This window comes from Microcebus murinus, unplaced genomic scaffold (assembly GCF_040939455.1).
Source record: "Microcebus murinus isolate Inina unplaced genomic scaffold, M.murinus_Inina_mat1.0 scaf019_hap2_Mmur4.0, whole genome shotgun sequence".
Taxonomy (NCBI): Eukaryota; Metazoa; Chordata; class Mammalia; order Primates; family Cheirogaleidae; genus Microcebus; species Microcebus murinus.
The window spans coordinates 72308-89899 of record NW_027438965.1 but is presented as its reverse complement, the minus strand read 5'-3'; the positions used below and the strand labels follow the sequence as shown (position 1 = coordinate 89899).

At 63.4% G+C, this 17592-nt stretch overlaps 5 non-coding genes across 5 annotated transcripts; all 5 read left to right on the top strand.

Moving 5' to 3' along the window:
• The first annotated feature begins 1483 nt into the window (after positions 1-1483).
• Positions 1484-1602, top strand: LOC142867721 (5S ribosomal RNA). Its single transcript, XR_012917078.1, has one exon. It is a non-coding gene; the product is annotated as a 5S ribosomal RNA (ribosomal RNA).
• Positions 1603-5127: 3525 nt separating this feature from the next.
• Positions 5128-5246, top strand: LOC142867720 (5S ribosomal RNA). Its single transcript, XR_012917077.1, has one exon. It is a non-coding gene; the product is annotated as a 5S ribosomal RNA (ribosomal RNA).
• A 3528-nt stretch (positions 5247-8774) lies between these two features.
• On the top strand, positions 8775-8893 carry LOC142867719 (5S ribosomal RNA). Its single transcript, XR_012917076.1, has one exon. It is a non-coding gene; the product is annotated as a 5S ribosomal RNA (ribosomal RNA).
• A 3528-nt stretch (positions 8894-12421) lies between these two features.
• Positions 12422-12540, top strand: LOC142867718 (5S ribosomal RNA). The gene has a single exon (XR_012917075.1). It is a non-coding gene; the product is annotated as a 5S ribosomal RNA (ribosomal RNA).
• Positions 12541-16065: 3525 nt separating this feature from the next.
• On the top strand, positions 16066-16184 carry LOC142867717 (5S ribosomal RNA). Its single transcript, XR_012917074.1, has one exon. It is a non-coding gene; the product is annotated as a 5S ribosomal RNA (ribosomal RNA).
• The last annotated feature ends 1408 nt before the right edge of the window (positions 16185-17592 follow it).

Below are 17592 nucleotides of genomic sequence, written 5' to 3'. Positions count from 1 at the left end.
TGGGACCAGGATTCTCTTGCGGGTGACTCTTTAAGGTCTGGCCCCTGGATGGAGGGGCACCAGGAGTAGAGGAGCAGGAAGGGGAAGGGGGTGGCCATGCGAGGGGACACTTTCAGGCCAAGTCCCAGCTTCAGCCTGATCCTCCTGGGAACCCCGGGGTGTACGTCACACCTCCTGGTTGTCCCGCTCTGAGACAAGGGCTCTGAGACAAGGAGCCGGGCTTCGCATTCCCCCAGCAGCCAGTCGTGGGCTGAGGACACCTGGGGCGTTGGGAACTCCCTGGCTTCTCCTTGGCTTAACATCTGGAGCTGCTTGTGAATCGTGCCGCCACACACACCCGAGTGCAGGTGTCTTCTGCACAGACTGCGGGCCTCGCTCTTCTGAATGCCGCTAGCTCGCCACCCACCCACGGGTGAACCTGGTCAGGGTACTTTCTCTCGGGGGCAGACTCTGATCCTGGCGGGCTACCGGTGTTTCTGTTTGCTCGTTTCTTTCTTCCATTTCGGGAAAGGCTTCCTTACTGGGTGTGGAAATCTCCTATGCCTTTCCTCGCCTATTCTGTCAGCTTTAAAATTCTCTTTCAGTTGCCACCCTCACAGATGGATTAGGAAACTCTTTCCGGTGCACTCATTAGTGAAATGACCTCAATGAAGCTGGAATCCAATATCTAATCGCCGATTTTTAGCGAGTCCACACGCCAGGGTGGTCGGGGTCCAATGCAGCCCCGGCCAGGCCCAGGCCCCTTGGACTGGGCCACAGGAGGACCCAGAGGAGGGTCCCGGCCCCCACGGTCGCGTTGCCGGCAGTTCTCCAAGGGCTTGGGCGTTTTCCAGAGGTAGGAGATGGAGGGGACTGATTTCTTCAGCGCCCCACAAACCACGCCACCCCACCCATGGGACACATCCCTAGAGAGAGAGAGAGACGCCCCATACACTCGCTCCCCTCCCCCATGCGCTGTGCCCCAGCCCGGGCCCGGGGGAATAGGCGGCAGCCCACCCACAGGGTGGGGGGCGCAGCTGAAAGGGGTTGTGGGGATGGCGGCCCCTGCCTGGGGTCAAAGGGCGGGCGACCCGCGCATGCGCAATCGGCGGCGGCGGCGGCGGCGGCGGCGGCGGCGGCGGCGGCCACGAGCTGGGGGTGGGCCAGGCGAGGAGAGGAAGGGGGCTGGAAGGTCTCCACCTTGGCGAGTCCAGCCGTGGAGGCGCATCTTGTGTGAGTGTGAGTGAGTGAGTGTGAGTGTGTGTGTGTGTGTGTGTGTGTGTGTGTATAGAGAGACAGCCCCCCACCCCGGCCCGCCGCTCCCTGCCCGCCCCGCCCCGCCTGTCACCCCCGTCCCTCGGAGCCCGCCGGACCTGGCCGGTGAACTCAACAGGCCCGGCCCGGTGCGGGTCAGCGCCGGCGCGGGGCCTGGGGCGGGGGGAGGAGGCGGCGGGGAAGCGCAGAGAGGCTCGGCTTCTTGAGCGGGGCAGGGGCGCCCTCCGCCGTCTAGGGCCACACCACCCTGAACGCGCCCGATCTCGTCTGGTCTCGGAAGCTAAGCAGGGTCGGGCCTGGTTAGTACTTGGATGGGAGACCGCCTGGGAATACCGGGTGCCGTAGGCTTCTTCTTTTTTTTTTTTTTGTTTTGCCTCTTGTTCTGTCCCCTTTCTGGGAGCGAGTCGGCGGCCCGGGGTGGGGGTCACCCCCACCCTCAGCGCCCGCCGCGGTGCCTGGCGCCCCAGCCCGCACCGTGGGGCCTCCTCTTGTCCCAAGCCGCGACACCGCCGTCACGCGGCAGCATGCGTGGCTTCTGGACTGTCAGGTCTCAGACCAAAGGTCTGCTCTGTGGGAACCGACACGCTGGAGGAAACCTTGAGAGTCTGAGAGGGGAGGGAGTTCCAGAAGAAGGCCAGGATGTCATTTTGAGGGAGTATGTGACCAGAACTCGTCCCGTTGCTTTTGGGGTTCTATGGGCTACACGTAGGAATCTTTGGTGGTGGCACCTGATGTTGGGGGATCCGGAGTCACACCCAGACCTGCTCCACAGGCCTCCTTTTACTTTTCTCTTCGGATTCATTATGTTTAAAAAGTGTCTCTTATCTCTATGATTGCATTTTCTTTTCTCTCTCTTTTCAAGCAGATGATGGGAGTCCAAGTATTAAGGTGACATGTGTTGCCCGTGCCCCCCTCCCCCCTGTGTTCTTATTCATTTACCTCTGATGTTGTTCCAGCGTATTGTGGGGGTACCAATGTTAAGGTCGGGTACGTTGCCCTCTCCCAGCCTCCCCCCTCGGGTCAGAGCCTCAAGTGCGCCCATCCCCCAGTCGGTGCGCACCCACCCCGTTCCTAATGGAGGTGTATGCCCATCCCCTCCCCCCACCCGCCCGACACCCACCCGATGAAGGTGATTCCTCTGTGTCCACTTAGGTGTCCATCGGTTCGTACCCATTTGCTGGTGAGCGCGAGCACGTGGTGCTCGTGTGTCCATTCTTGGGCTACCTGGCTTACTGGAACGGGTTCCAGCTCTGGCCAGGAGAACCACGAGAGGTGCCCTCTCACCGCTGCTCCTCCTAGCTGAATAGCACTCCGTGGTGTCCACGCGCCACATTTCATTTACGCACTCGTGGGTCGATGGGCACTCGGGTCGCTTCCAGGTCTTTGCGATTGTGACTTGTGCCCTGACTCTAACCCTAACCCTTACCCAGCCCGTCTCATCCTCGGCCCCTGCCTGACTGACTCCTTCCCGCCCGGCCTGTCACCTGTCACCGTCCTCTGCCCCTGCCTGACACGCTCCTCCCCGCCCGGGGCCGTCACCGTCCTCGGCCCCTGCCTGACGGGGCTCCTCCGTCGCCTGGGCCTTCCAAGGGCTTGGTGTGGACGCTGGTTCCAGGACGCCCTCCCAGGAACCCGGTAGCAGGGCGGCCGCAGCGTCTCGCGCCACCCAACCGTCCGCCGGCCGGCGGCCGGCGCTAAGTGGCCTGCGGGGGACGTGCCCCCACTGTGGGGCGGGCGCCCAGCCTGGTGTCTTCTCTGAGGCCCCGTGGCTGCTTTTCCCCCCCGCAAGGGGAGAGCCGCGGAGGTGGGGACCGCCTCCTCGTGGGGACGTACACCCAGCTCTCCACGTCGGATTCCGGGGCTCTCTGTCCTGCCAGAAGGCCCAGCTGGCCTGCGGGTCCTTAGAGTGGCAAAAACATCCGAAAACTGAGATTGAGGGTCCGGTGGTTGTCTGCACTTTTGTGCTGGGCACCCCAGGGAGGCCCGGGGGCTGGCTGGACAACGCGGTCTGCTGGGCAGGGGGGGGGTTTGGAGGAGCAACTGATGCCCTTTGCACTTTGGGTAGCAAGTGTCTGAGGTGTCTCTGAGCCCTGCGCCATGTCGGGGGGTGGGGTGGGGGGGTGGGAGGTCGGGGGGGGTGGAGGAGCAGGAGGAGGAGGAGGAGGAGGTGGGAAGGGCCGTGGCCTGCAGTCGTGTTCCCGGGGTGGCTTCTTCCACAGGCTGCTTGGCCTGGGCTCCCTGCACCTGGGCCTTTGGAGGACTGGCCCTGTGCTTGCCAACGCTTCCCCTGCAGGGACCCAGAGCTGGGAGGTTGCATCTCTCAGCCCTGGGTCGGGCAGAGCCCCAGCGGGCCATGCCCACAACCTCTCTCAGCACGGGTCCCCCAGAAGGCTCCTTTGGGACCAGGATTCTCTTGCGGGTGACTCTTTAAGGTCTGGCCCCTGGATGGAGGGGCACCAGGAGTAGAGGAGCAGGAAGGGGAAGGGGGTGGCCATGCGAGGGGACACTTTCAGGCCAAGTCCCAGCTTCAGCCTGATCCTCCTGGGAACCCCGGGGTGTACGTCACACCTCCTGGTTGTCCCGCTCTGAGACAAGGGCTCTGAGACAAGGAGCCGGGCTTCGCATTCCCCCAGCAGCCAGTCGTGGGCTGAGGACACCTGGGGCGTTGGGAACTCCCTGGCTTCTCCTTGGCTTAACATCTGGAGCTGCTTGTGAATCGTGCCGCCACACACACCCGAGTGCAGGTGTCTTCTGCACAGACTGCGGGCCTCGCTCTTCTGAATGCCGCTAGCTCGCCACCCACCCACGGGTGAACCTGGTCAGGGTACTTTCTCTCGGGGGCAGACTCTCATCCTGGCGGGCTACCGGTGTTTCTGTTTGCTCGTTTCTTTCTTCCATTTCGGGAAAGGCTTCCTTACTGGGTGTGGAAATCTCCTATGCCTTTCCTCGCCTATTCTGTCAGCTTTAAAATTCTCTTTCAGTTGCCACCCTCACAGATGGATTAGGAAACTCTTTCCGGTGCACTCATTAGTGAAATGACCTCAATGAAGCTGGAATCCAATATCTAATCGCCGATTTTTAGCGAGTCCACACGCCAGGGTGGTCGGGGTCCAATGCAGCCCCGGCCAGGCCCAGGCCCCTTGGACTGGGCCACAGGAGGACACAGAGGAGGGTCCCGGCCCCCACGGTCGCGTTGCCGGCAGTTCTCCAAGGGCTTGGGCGTTTTCCAGAGGTAGGAGATGGAGGGGACTGATTTCTTCAGCGCCCCACAAACCACGCCACCCCACCCATGGGACACATCCCTAGAGAGAGAGAGAGACGCCCCATACACTCGCTCCCCTCCCCCATGCGCTGTGCCCCAGCCCGGGCCCGGGGGAATAGGCGGCAGCCCACCCACAGGGTGGGGGGCACAGCTGAAAGGGGTTGTCGGGGATGGCGGCCCCTGCCTGGGGTCAAAGGGCGGGCGACCCGCGCGTGCGCAATCGGCGGCGGCGGCGGCGGCGGCGGCGGCGGCGGCCACGAGCTGGGGGTGGGCCAGGCGAGGAGAGGAAGGGGGCTGGAAGGTCTCCACCTTGGCGAGTCCAGCCGTGGAGGCGCATCTTGTGTGAGTGTGAGTGAGTGAGTGTGAGTGTGTGTGTGTGTGTGTGTGTGTGTGTATAGAGAGACAGCCCCCCACCCCGGCCCGCCGCTCCCTGCCCGCCCCGCCCCGCCTGTCACCCCCGTCCCTCGGAGCCCGCCGGACCCGGCCGGTGAACTCAACAGGCCCGGCCCGGTGCGGGTCAGCGCCGGCGCGGGGCCTGGGGCGGGGGGAGGAGGCGGCGGGGAAGCGCAGAGAGGCTCGGCTTCTTGAGCGGGGCAGGGGCGCCCTCCGCCGTCTAGGGCCACACCACCCTGAACGCGCCCGATCTCGTCTGGTCTCGGAAGCTAAGCAGGGTCGGGCCTGGTTAGTACTTGGATGGGAGACCGCCTGGGAATACCGGGTGCCGTAGGCTTCTTCTTTTTTTTTTTTTTGTTTTGCCTCTTGTTCTGTCCCCTTTCTGGGAGCGAGTCGGCGGCCCGGGGTGGGGGTCACCCCCACCCTCAGCGCCCGCCGCGGTGCCTGGCGCCCCAGCCCGCACCGTGGGGCCTCCTCTTGTCCCAAGCCGCGACACCGCCGTCACGCGGCAGCATGCGTGGCTTCTGGACTGTCAGGTCTCAGACCAAAGGTCTGCTCTGTGGGAACCGACACGCTGGAGGAAACCTTGAGAGTCTGAGAGGGGAGGGAGTTCCAGAAGAAGGCCAGGATGTCATTTTGAGGGAGTATGTGACCAGAACTCGTCCCGTTGCTTTTGGGGTTCTATGGGCTACACGTAGGAATCTTTGGTGGTGGCACCTGATGTTGGGGGATCCGGAGTCACACCCAGACCTGCTCCACAGGCCTCCTTTTACTTTTCTCTTCGGATTCATTATGTTTAAAAAGTGTCTCTTATCTCTATGATTGCATTTTCTTTTCTCTCTCTTTTCAAGCAGATGATGGGAGTCCAAGTATTAAGGTGACATGTGTTGCCCGTGCCCCCCTCCCCCCTGTGTTCTTATTCATTTACCTCTGATGTTGTTCCAGCGTATTGTGGGGGTACCAATGTTAAGGTCGGGTACGTTGCCCTCTCCCAGCCTCCCCCCTCGGGTCAGAGCCTCAAGTGCGCCCATCCCCCAGTCGGTGCGCACCCACCCCGTTCCTAATGGAGGTGTATGCCCATCCCCTCCCCCCACCCGCCCGACACCCACCCGATGAAGGTGATTCCTCTGTGTCCACTTAGGTGTCCATCGGTTCGTACCCATTTGCTGGTGAGCGCGAGCACGTGGTGCTCGTGTGTCCATTCTTGGGCTACCTGGCTTACTGGAACGGGTTCCAGCTCTGGCCAGGAGAACCACGAGAGGTGCCCTCTCACCGCTGCTCCTCCTAGCTGAATAGCACTCCGTGGTGTCCACGCGCCACATTTCATTTACGCACTCGTGGGTCGATGGGCACTCGGGTCGCTTCCAGGTCTTTGCGATTGTGACTTGTGCCCTGACTCTAACCCTAACCCTTACCCAGCCCGTCTCATCCTCGGCCCCTGCCTGACTGACTCCTTCCCGCCCGGCCTGTCACCTGTCACCGTCCTCTGCCCCTGCCTGACACGCTCCTCCCCGCCCGGGGCCGTCACCGTCCTCGGCCCCTGCCTGACGGGGCTCCTCCGTCGCCTGGGCCTTCCAAGGGCTTGGTGTGGACGCTGGTTCCAGGACGCCCTCCCAGGAACCCGGTAGCAGGGCGGCCGCAGCGTCTCGCGCCACCCAACCGTCCGCCGGCCGGCGGCCGGCGCTAAGTGGCCTGCGGGGGACGTGCCCCCACTGTGGGGCGGGCGCCCAGCCTGGTGTCTTCTCTGAGGCCCCGTGGCTGCTTTTCCCCCCCGCAAGGGGAGAGCCGCGGAGGTGGGGACCGCCTCCTCGTGGGGACGTACACCCAGCTCTCCACGTCGGATTCCGGGGCTCTCTGTCCTGCCAGAAGGCCCAGCTGGCCTGCGGGTCCTTAGAGTGGCAAAAACATCCGAAAACTGAGATTGAGGGTCCGGTGGTTGTCTGCACTTTTGTGCTGGGCACCCCAGGGAGGCCCGGGGGCTGGCTGGACAACGCGGTCTGCTGGGCAGGGGGGGGGTTTGGAGGAGCAACTGATGCCCTTTGCACTTTGGGTAGCAAGTGTCTGAGGTGTCTCTGAGCCCTGCGCCATGTCGGGGGGTGGGGTGGGGGGGTGGGAGGTCGGGGGGTGTGGAGGAGCAGGAGGAGGAGGAGGAGGAGGTGGGAAGGGCCGTGGCCTGCAGTCGTGTTCCCGGGGTGGCTTCTTCCACAGGCTGCTTGGCCTGGGCTCCCTGCACCTGGGCCTTTGGAGGACTGGCCCTGTGCTTGCCAACGCTTCCCCTGCAGGGACCCAGAGCTGGGAGGTTGCATCTCTCAGCCCTGGGTCGGGCAGAGCCCCAGCGGGCCATGCCCACAACCTCTCTCAGCACGGGTCCCCCAGAAGGCTCCTTTGGGACCAGGATTCTCTTGCGGGTGACTCTTTAAGGTCTGGCCCCTGGATGGAGGGGCACCAGGAGTAGAGGAGCAGGAAGGGGAAGGGGGTGGCCATGCGAGGGGACACTTTCAGGCCAAGTCCCAGCTTCAGCCTGATCCTCCTGGGAACCCCGGGGTGTACGTCACACCTCCTGGTTGTCCCGCTCTGAGACAAGGGCTCTGAGACAAGGAGCCGGGCTTCGCATTCCCCCAGCAGCCAGTCGTGGGCTGAGGACACCTGGGGCGTTGGGAACTCCCTGGCTTCTCCTTGGCTTAACATCTGGAGCTGCTTGTGAATCGTGCCGCCACACACACCCGAGTGCAGGTGTCTTCTGCACAGACTGCGGGCCTCGCTCTTCTGAATGCCGCTAGCTCGCCACCCACCCACGGGTGAACCTGGTCAGGGTACTTTCTCTCGGGGGCAGACTCTGATCCTGGCGGGCTACCGGTGTTTCTGTTTGCTCGTTTCTTTCTTCCATTTCGGGAAAGGCTTCCTTACTGGGTGTGGAAATCTCCTATGCCTTTCCTCGCCTATTCTGTCAGCTTTAAAATTCTCTTTCAGTTGCCACCCTCACAGATGGATTAGGAAACTCTTTCCGGTGCACTCATTAGTGAAATGACCTCAATGAAGCTGGAATCCAATATCTAATCGCCGATTTTTAGCGAGTCCACACGCCAGGGTGGTCGGGGTCCAATGCAGCCCCGGCCAGGCCCAGGCCCCTTGGACTGGGCCACAGGAGGACACAGAGGAGGGTCCCGGCCCCCACGGTCGCGTTGCCGGCAGTTCTCCAAGGGCTTGGGCGTTTTCCAGAGGTAGGAGATGGAGGGGACTGATTTCTTCAGCGCCCCACAAACCACGCCACCCCACCCATGGGACACATCCCTAGAGAGAGAGAGAGACGCCCCATACACTCGCTCCCCTCCCCCATGCGCTGTGCCCCAGCCCGGGCCCGGGGGAATAGGCGGCAGCCCACCCACAGGGTGGGGGGCACAGCTGAAAGGGGTTGTCGGGGATGGCGGCCCCTGCCTGGGGTCAAAGGGCGGGCGACCCGCGCGTGCGCAATCGGCGGCGGCGGCGGCGGCGGCGGCGGCGGCGGCGGCCACGAGCTGGGGGTGGGCCAGGCGAGGAGAGGAAGGGGGCTGGAAGGTCTCCACCTTGGCGAGTCCAGCCGTGGAGGCGCATCTTGTGTGAGTGTGAGTGAGTGAGTGTGAGTGTGTGTGTGTGTGTGTGTGTGTGTGTATAGAGAGACAGCCCCCCACCCCGGCCCGCCGCTCCCTGCCCGCCCCGCCCCGCCTGTCACCCCCGTCCCTTGGAGCCCGCCGGACCCGGCCGGTGAACTCAACAGGCCCGGCCCGGTGCGGGTCAGCGCCGGCGCGGGGCCTGGGGCGGGGGGAGGAGGCGGCGGGGAAGCGCAGAGAGGCTCGGCTTCTTGAGCGGGGCAGGGGCGCCCTCCGCCGTCTAGGGCCACACCACCCTGAACGCGCCCGATCTCGTCTGGTCTCGGAAGCTAAGCAGGGTCGGGCCTGGTTAGTACTTGGATGGGAGACCGCCTGGGAATACCGGGTGCCGTAGGCTTCTTCTTTTTTTTTTTTTTGTTTTGCCTCTTGTTCTGTCCCCTTTCTGGGAGCGAGTCGGCGGCCCGGGGTGGGGGTCACCCCCACCCTCAGCGCCCGCCGCGGTGCCTGGCGCCCCAGCCCGCACCGTGGGGCCTCCTCTTGTCCCAAGCCGCGACACCGCCGTCACGCGGCAGCATGCGTGGCTTCTGGACTGTCAGGTCTCAGACCAAAGGTCTGCTCTGTGGGAACCGACACGCTGGAGGAAACCTTGAGAGTCTGAGAGGGGAGGGAGTTCCAGAAGAAGGCCAGGATGTCATTTTGAGGGAGTATGTGACCAGAACTCGTCCCGTTGCTTTTGGGGTTCTATGGGCTACACGTAGGAATCTTTGGTGGTGGCACCTGATGTTGGGGGATCCGGAGTCACACCCAGACCTGCTCCACAGGCCTCCTTTTACTTTTCTCTTCGGATTCATTATGTTTAAAAAGTGTCTCTTATCTCTATGATTGCATTTTCTTTTCTCTCTCTTTTCAAGCAGATGATGGGAGTCCAAGTATTAAGGTGACATGTGTTGCCCGTGCCCCCCTCCCCCCTGTGTTCTTATTCATTTACCTCTGATGTAGTTCCAGCGTATTGTGGGGTTACCAATGTTAAGGTCGGGTACGTTGCCCTCTCCCAGCCTCCCCCCTCGGGTCAGAGCCTCAAGTGCGCCCATCCCCCAGTCGGTGCGCACCCACCCCGTTCCTAATGGAGGTGTATGCCCATCCCCTCCCCCCACCCGCCCGACACCCACCCGATGAAGGTGATTCCTCTGTGTCCACTTAGGTGTCCATCGGTTCGTACCCATTTGCTGGTGAGCGCGAGCACGTGGTGCTCGTGTGTCCATTCTTGGGCTACCTGGCTTACTGGAACGGGTTCCAGCTCTGGCCAGGAGAACCACGAGAGGTGCCCTCTCACCGCTGCTCCTCCTAGCTGAATAGCACTCCGTGGTGTCCACGCGCCACATTTCATTTACGCACTCGTGGGTCGATGGGCACTCGGGTCGCTTCCAGGTCTTTGCGATTGTGACTTGTGCCCTGACTCTAACCCTAACCCTTACCCAGCCCGTCTCCTCCTCGGCCCCTGCCTGACTGACTCCTTCCCGCCCGGCCTGTCACCTGTCACCGTCCTCTGCCCCTGCCTGACACGCTCCTTCCCGCCCGGGCCGTCACCGTCCTCGGCCCCTGCCTGACGGGGCTCCTCCGTCGCCTGGGCCTTCCAAGGGCTTGGTGTGGACGCTGGTTCCAGGACGCCCTCCCAGGAACCCGGTAGCAGGGCGGCCGCAGCGTCTCGCGCCACCCAACCGTCCGCCGGCCGGCGGCCGGCGCTAAGTGGCCTGCGGGGGACGTGCCCCCACTGTGGGGCGGGCGCCCAACCTGGTGTCTTCTCTGAGGCCCCGTGGCTGCTTTTCCCCCCCGCAAGGGGAGAGCCGCGGAGGTGGGGACCGCCTCCTCGTGGGGACGTACACCCAGCTCTCCACGTCGGATTCCGGGGCTCTCTGTCCTGCCAGAAGGCCCAGCTGGCCTGCGGGTCCTTAGAGTGGCAAAAACATCCGAAAACTGAGATTGAGGGTCCGGTGGTTGTCTGCACTTTTGTGCTGGGCACCCCAGGGAGGCCCGGGGGCTGGCTGGACAACGCGGTCTGCTGGGCAGGGGGGGGGGTTTGGAGGAGCAACTGATGCCCTTTGCACTTTGGGTAGCAAGTGTCTGAGGTGTCTCTGAGCCCTGCGCCATGTCGGGGGGTGGGGTGGGGGGGTGGGAGGTCGGGGGGTGTGGAGGAGCAGGAGGAGGAGGAGGAGGAGGTGGGAAGGGCCGTGGCCTGCAGTCGTGTTCCCGGGGTGGCTTCTTCCACAGGCTGCTTGGCCTGGGCTCCCTGCACCTGGGCCTTTGGAGGACTGGCCCTGTGCTTGCCAACGCTTCCCCTGCAGGGACCCAGAGCTGGGAGGTTGCATCTCTCAGCCCTGGGTCGGGCAGAGCCCCAGCGGGCCATGCCCACAACCTCTCTCAGCACGGGTCCCCCAGAAGGCTCCTTTGGGACCAGGATTCTCTTGCGGGTGACTCTTTAAGGTCTGGCCCCTGGATGGAGGGGCACCAGGAGTAGAGGAGCAGGAAGGGGAAGGGGGTGGCCATGCGAGGGGACACTTTCAGGCCAAGTCCCAGCTTCAGCCTGATCCTCCTGGGAACCCCGGGGTGTACGTCACACCTCCTGGTTGTCCCGCTCTGAGACAAGGGCTCTGAGACAAGGAGCCGGGCTTCGCATTCCCCCAGCAGCCAGTCGTGGGCTGAGGACACCTGGGGCGTTGGGAACTCCCTGGCTTCTCCTTGGCTTAACATCTGGAGCTGCTTGTGAATCGTGCCACCACACACACCCGAGTGCAGGTGTCTTCTGCACAGACTGCGGGCCTCGCTCTTCTGAATGCCGCTAGCTCGCCACCCACCCACGGGTGAACCTGGTCAGGGTACTTTCTCTCGGGGGCAGACTCTCATCCTGGCGGGCTACCGGTGTTTCTGTTTGCTCGTTTCTTTCTTCCATTTCGGGAAAGGCTTCCTTACTGGGTGTGGAAATCTCCTATGCCTTTCCTCGCCTATTCTGTCAGCTTTAAAATTCTCTTTCAGTTGCCACCCTCACAGATGGATTAGGAAACTCTTTCCGGTGCACTCATTAGTGAAATGACCTCAATGAAGCTGGAATCCAATATCTAATCGCCGATTTTTAGCGAGTCCACACGCCAGGGTGGTCGGGGTCTAATGCAGCCCCGGCCAGGCCCAGGCCCCTTGGACTGGGCCACAGGAGGACCCAGAGGAGGTTCCCGGCCCCCACGGTCGCGTTGCCGGCAGTTCTCCAAGGGCTTGGGCGTTTTCCAGAGGTAGGAGATGGAGGGGACTGATTTCTTCAGCGCCCCACAAACCACGCCACCCCACCCATGGGACACATCCCTAGAGAGAGAGAGAGACGCCCCATACACTCGCTCCCCTCCCCCATGCGCTGTGCCCCAGCCCGGCCCGGGGGAATAGGCGGCAGCCCACCCACAGGGTGGGGGGCGCAGCTGAAAGGGGTTGTGGGGATGGCGGGCCCTGCCAGGGGTCAAAGGGCGGGCGACCCGCGCGTGCGCAATCGGCGGCGGCGGCGGCGGCGGCGGCGGCGGCGGCGGCGGCCACGAGCTGGGGGTGGGCCAGGCGAGGAGAGGAAGGGGGCTGGAAGGTCTCCACCTTGGCGAGTCCAGCCGTGGAGGCGCATCTTGTGTGAGTGTGAGTGTGTGTGTGTGTGTGTGTGTGTGTGTGTGTATAGAGAGACAGCCCCCCACCCCGGCCCGCCGCTCCCTGCCCGCCCCGCCCCGCCCCGCCCCGCTGTCACCCCCGTCCCTCGGAGCCCGCCGGACCCGGCCGGTGAACTCAACAGGCCCGGCCCGGTGCGGGTCAGCGCCGGCGCGGGGCCTTGGGCGGGGGGAGGAGGCGGCGGGGAAGCGCAGAGAGGCTCGGCTTCTTGAGCGGGGCAGGGGCGCCCTCCGCCGTCTAGGGCCACACCACCCTGAACGCGCCCGATCTCGTCTGGTCTCGGAAGCTAAGCAGGGTCGGGCCTGGTTAGTACTTGGATGGGAGACCGCCTGGGAATACCGGGTGCCGTAGGCTTCTTCTTTTTTTTTTTTTTGTTTTGCCTCTTGTTCTGTCCCCTTTCTGGGAGCGAGTCGGCGGCCCGGGGTGGGGGTCACCCCCACCCTCAGCGCCCGCCGCGGTGCCTGGCGCCCCAGCCCGCACCGTGGGGCCTCCTCTTGTCCCAAGCCGCGACACCGCCGTCACGCGGCAGCATGCGTGGCTTCTGGACTGTCAGGTCTCAGACCAAAGGTCTGCTCTGTGGGAACCGACACGCTGGAGGAAACCTTGAGAGTCTGAGAGGGGAGGGAGTTCCAGAAGAAGGCCAGGATGTCATTTTGAGGGAGTATGTGACCAGAACTCGTCCCGTTGCTTTTGGGGTTCTATGGGCTACACGTAGGAATCTTTGGTGGTGGCACCTGATGTTGGGGGATCCGGAGTCACACCCAGACCTGCTCCACAGGCCTCCTTTTACTTTTCTCTTCGGATTCATTATGTTTAAAAAGTGTCTCTTATCTCTATGATTGCATTTTCTTTTCTCTCTCTTTTCAAGCAGATGATGGGAGTCCAAGTATTAAGGTGACATGTGTTGCCCGTGCCCCCCTCCCCCCTGTGTTCTTATTCATTTACCTCTGATGTAGTTCCAGCGTATTGTGGGGTTACCAATGTTAAGGTCGGGTACGTTGCCCTCTCCCAGCCTCCCCCCTCGGGTCAGAGCCTCAAGTGCGCCCATCCCCCAGTCGGTGCGCACCCACCCCGTTCCTAATGGAGGTGTATGCCCATCCCCTCCCCCCACCCGCCCGACACCCACCCGATGAAGGTGATTCCTCTGTGTCCACTTAGGTGTCCATCGGTTCGTACCCATTTGCTGGTGAGCGCGAGCACGTGGTGCTCGTGTGTCCATTCTTGGGCTACCTGGCTTACTGGAACGGGTTCCAGCTCTGGCCAGGAGAACCACGAGAGGTGCCCTCTCACCGCTGCTCCTCCTAGCTGAATAGCACTCCGTGGTGTCCACGCGCCACATTTCATTTACGCACTCGTGGGTCGATGGGCACTCGGGTCGCTTCCAGGTCTTTGCGATTGTGACTTGTGCCCTGACTCTAACCCTAACCCTTACCCAGCCCGTCTCCTCCTCGGCCCCTGCCTGACTGACTCCTTCCCGCCCGGCCTGTCACCTGTCACCGTCCTCTGCCCCTGCCTGACACGCTCCTCCCCGCCCGGGCCGTCACCGTCCTCGGCCCCTGCCTGACGGGGCTCCTCCGTCGCCTGGGCCTTCCAAGGGCTTGGTGTGGACGCTGGTTCCAGGACGCCCTCCCAGGAACCCGGTAGCAGGGCGGCCGCAGCGTCTCGCGCCACCCAACCGTCCGCCGGCCGGCGGCCGGCGCTAAGTGGCCTGCGGGGGACGTGCCCCCACTGTGGGGCGGGCGCCCAACCTGGTGTCTTCTCTGAGGCCCCGTGGCTGCTTTTCCCCCCCGCAAGGGGAGAGCCGCGGAGGTGGGGACCGCCTCCTCGTGGGGACGTACACCCAGCTCTCCACGTCGGATTCCGGGGCTCTCTGTCCTGCCAGAAGGCCCAGCTGGCCTGCGGGTCCTTAGAGTGGCAAAAACATCCGAAAACTGAGATTGAGGGTCCGGTGGTTGTCTGCACTTTTGTGCTGGGCACCCCAGGGAGGCCCGGGGGCTGGCTGGACAACGCGGTCTGCTGGGCAGGGGGGGGGGTTTGGAGGAGCAACTGATGCCCTTTGCACTTTGGGTAGCAAGTGTCTGAGGTGTCTCTGAGCCCTGCGCCATGTCGGGGGGTGGGGTGGGGGGGTGGGAGGTCGGGGGGTGTGGAGGAGCAGGAGGAGGAAGAGGAGGAGGTGGGAAGGGCCGTGGCCTGCAGTCGTGTTCCCGGGGTGGCTTCTTCCACAGGCTGCTTGGCCTGGGCTCCCTGCACCTGGGCCTTTGGAGGACTGGCCCTGTGCTTGCCAACGCTTCCCCTGCAGGGACCCAGAGCTGGGAGGTTGCATCTCTCAGCCCTGGGTCGGGCAGAGCCCCAGCGGGCCATGCCCACAACCTCTCTCAGCACGGGTCCCCCAGAAGGCTCCTTTGGGACCAGGATTCTCTTGCGGGTGACTCTTTAAGGTCTGGCCCCTGGATGGAGGGGCACCAGGAGTAGAGGAGCAGGAAGGGGAAGGGGGTGGCCATGCGAGGGGACACTTTCAGGCCAAGTCCCAGCTTCAGCCTGATCCTCCTGGGAACCCCGGGGTGTACGTCACACCTCCTGGTTGTCCCGCTCTGAGACAAGGGCTCTGAGACAAGGAGCCGGGCTTCGCATTCCCCCAGCAGCCAGTCGTGGGCTGAGGACACCTGGGGCGTTGGGAACTCCCTGGCTTCTCCTTGGCTTAACATCTGGAGCTGCTTGTGAATCGTGCCGCCACACACACCCGAGTGCAGGTGTCTTCTGCACAGACTGCGGGCCTCGCTCTTCTGAATGCCGCTAGCTCGCCACCCACCCACGGGTGAACCTGGTCAGGGTACTTTCTCTCGGGGGCAGACTCTCATCCTGGCGGGCTACCGGTGTTTCTGTTTGCTCGTTTCTTTCTTCCATTTCGGGAAAGGCTTCCTTACTGGGTGTGGAAATCTCCTATGCCTTTCCTCGCCTATTCTGTCAGCTTTAAAATTCTCTTTCAGTTGCCACCCTCACAGATGGATTAGGAAACTCTTTCCGGTGCACTCATTAGTGAAATGACCTCAATGAAGCTGGAATCCAATATCTAATCGCCGATTTTTAGCGAGTCCACACGCCAGGGTGGTCGGGGTCCAATGCAGCCCCGGCCAGGCCCAGGCCCCTTGGACTGGGCCACAGGAGGACACAGAGGAGGGTCCCGGCCCCCACGGTCGCGTTGCCGGCAGTTCTCCAAGGGCTTGGGCGTTTTCCAGAGGTAGGAGATGGAGGGGACTGATTTCTTCAGCGCCCCACAAACCACGCCACCCCACCCATGGGACACATCCCTAGAGAGAGAGAGAGACGCCCCATACACTCGCTCCCCTCCCCCATGCGCTGTGCCCCAGCCCGGGCCCGGGGGAATAGGCGGCAGCCCACCCACAGGGTGGGGGGCGCAGCTGAAAGGGGTTGTCGGGGATGGCGGCCCCTGCCTGGGGTCAAAGGGCGGGCGACCCGCGCGTGCGCAATCGGCGGCGGCGGCGGCGGCGGCGGCGGCGGCGGCCACGAGCTGGGGGTGGGCCAGGCGAGGAGAGGAAGGGGGCTGGAAGGTCTCCACCTTGGCGAGTCCAGCCGTGGAGGCGCATCTTGTGTGAGTGTGAGTGAGTGAGTGTGAGTGTGTGTGTGTGTGTGTGTGTGTGTGTATAGAGAGACAGCCCCCCACCCCGGCCCGCCGCTCCCTGCCCGCCCCGCCCCGCCTGTCACCCCGGTCCCTCGGAGCCCGCCGGACCCGGCCGGTGAACTCAACAGGCCCGGCCCGGTGCGGGTCAGCGCCGGCGCGGGGCCTGGGGCGGGGGGAGGAGGCGGCGGGGAAGCGCAGAGAGGCTCGGCTTCTTGAGCGGGGCAGGGGCGCCCTCCGCCGTCTAGGGCCACACCACCCTGAACGCGCCCGATCTCGTCTGGTCTCGGAAGCTAAGCAGGGTCGGGCCTGGTTAGTACTTGGATGGGAGACCGCCTGGGAATACCGGGTGCCGTAGGCTTCTTCTTTTTTTTTTTTTTGTTTTGCCTCTTGTTCTGTCCCCTTTCTGGGAGCGAGTCGGCGGCCCGGGGTGGGGGTCACCCCCACCCTCAGCGCCCGCCGCGGTGCCTGGCGCCCCAGCCCGCACCGTGGGGCCTCCTCTTGTCCCAAGCCGCGACACCGCCGTCACGCGGCAGCATGCGTGGCTTCTGGACTGTCAGGTCTCAGACCAAAGGTCTGCTCTGTGGGAACCGACACGCTGGAGGAAACCTTGAGAGTCTGAGAGGGGAGGGAGTTCCAGAAGAAGGCCAGGATGTCATTTTGAGGGAGTATGTGACCAGAACTCGTCCCGTTGCTTTTGGGGTTCTATGGGCTACACGTAGGAATCTTTGGTGGTGGCACCTGATGTTGGGGGATCCGGAGTCACACCCAGACCTGCTCCACAGGCCTCCTTTTACTTTTCTCTTCGGATTCATTATGTTTAAAAAGTGTCTCTTATCTCTATGATTGCATTTTCTTTTCTCTCTCTTTTCAAGCAGATGATGGGAGTCCAAGTATTAAGGTGACATGTGTTGCCCGTGCCCCCCTCCCCCCTGTGTTCTTATTCATTTACCTCTGATGTTGTTCCAGCGTATTGTGGGGGTACCAATGTTAAGGTCGGGTACGTTGCCCTCTCCCAGCCTCCCCCCTCGGGTCAGAGCCTCAAGTGCGCCCATCCCCCAGTCGGTGCGCACCCACCCCGTTCCTAATGGAGGTGTATGCCCATCCCCTCCCCCCACCCGCCCGACACCCACCCGATGAAGGTGATTCCTCTGTGTCCACTTAGGTGTCCATCGGTTCGTACCCATTTGCTGGTGAGCGCGAGCACGTGGTGCTCGTGTGTCCATTCTTGGGCTACCTGGCTTACTGGAACGGGTTCCAGCTCTGGCCAGGAGAACCACGAGAGGTGCCCTCTCACCGCTGCTCCTCCTAGCTGAATAGCACTCCGTGGTGTCCACGCGCCACATTTCATTTACGCACTCGTGGGTCGATGGGCACTCGGGTCGCTTCCAGGTCTTTGCGATTGTGACTTGTGCCCTGACTCTAACCCTAACCCTTACCCAGCCCGTCTCATCCTCGGCCCCTGCCTGACTGACTCCTTCCCGCCCGGCCTGTCACCTGTCACCGTCCTCTGCCCCTGCCTGACACGCTCCTCCCCGCCCGGGGCCGTCACCGTCCTCGGCCCCTGCCTGACGGGGCTCCTCCGTCGCCTGGGCCTTCCAAGGGCTTGGTGTGGACGCTGGTTCCAGGACGCCCTCCCAGGAACCCGGTAGCAGGGCGGCCGCAGCGTCTCGCGCCACCCAACCGTCCGCCGGCCGGCGGCCGGCGCTAAGTGGCCTGCGGGGGACGTGCCCCCACTGTGGGGCGGGCGCCCAGCCTGGTGTCTTCTC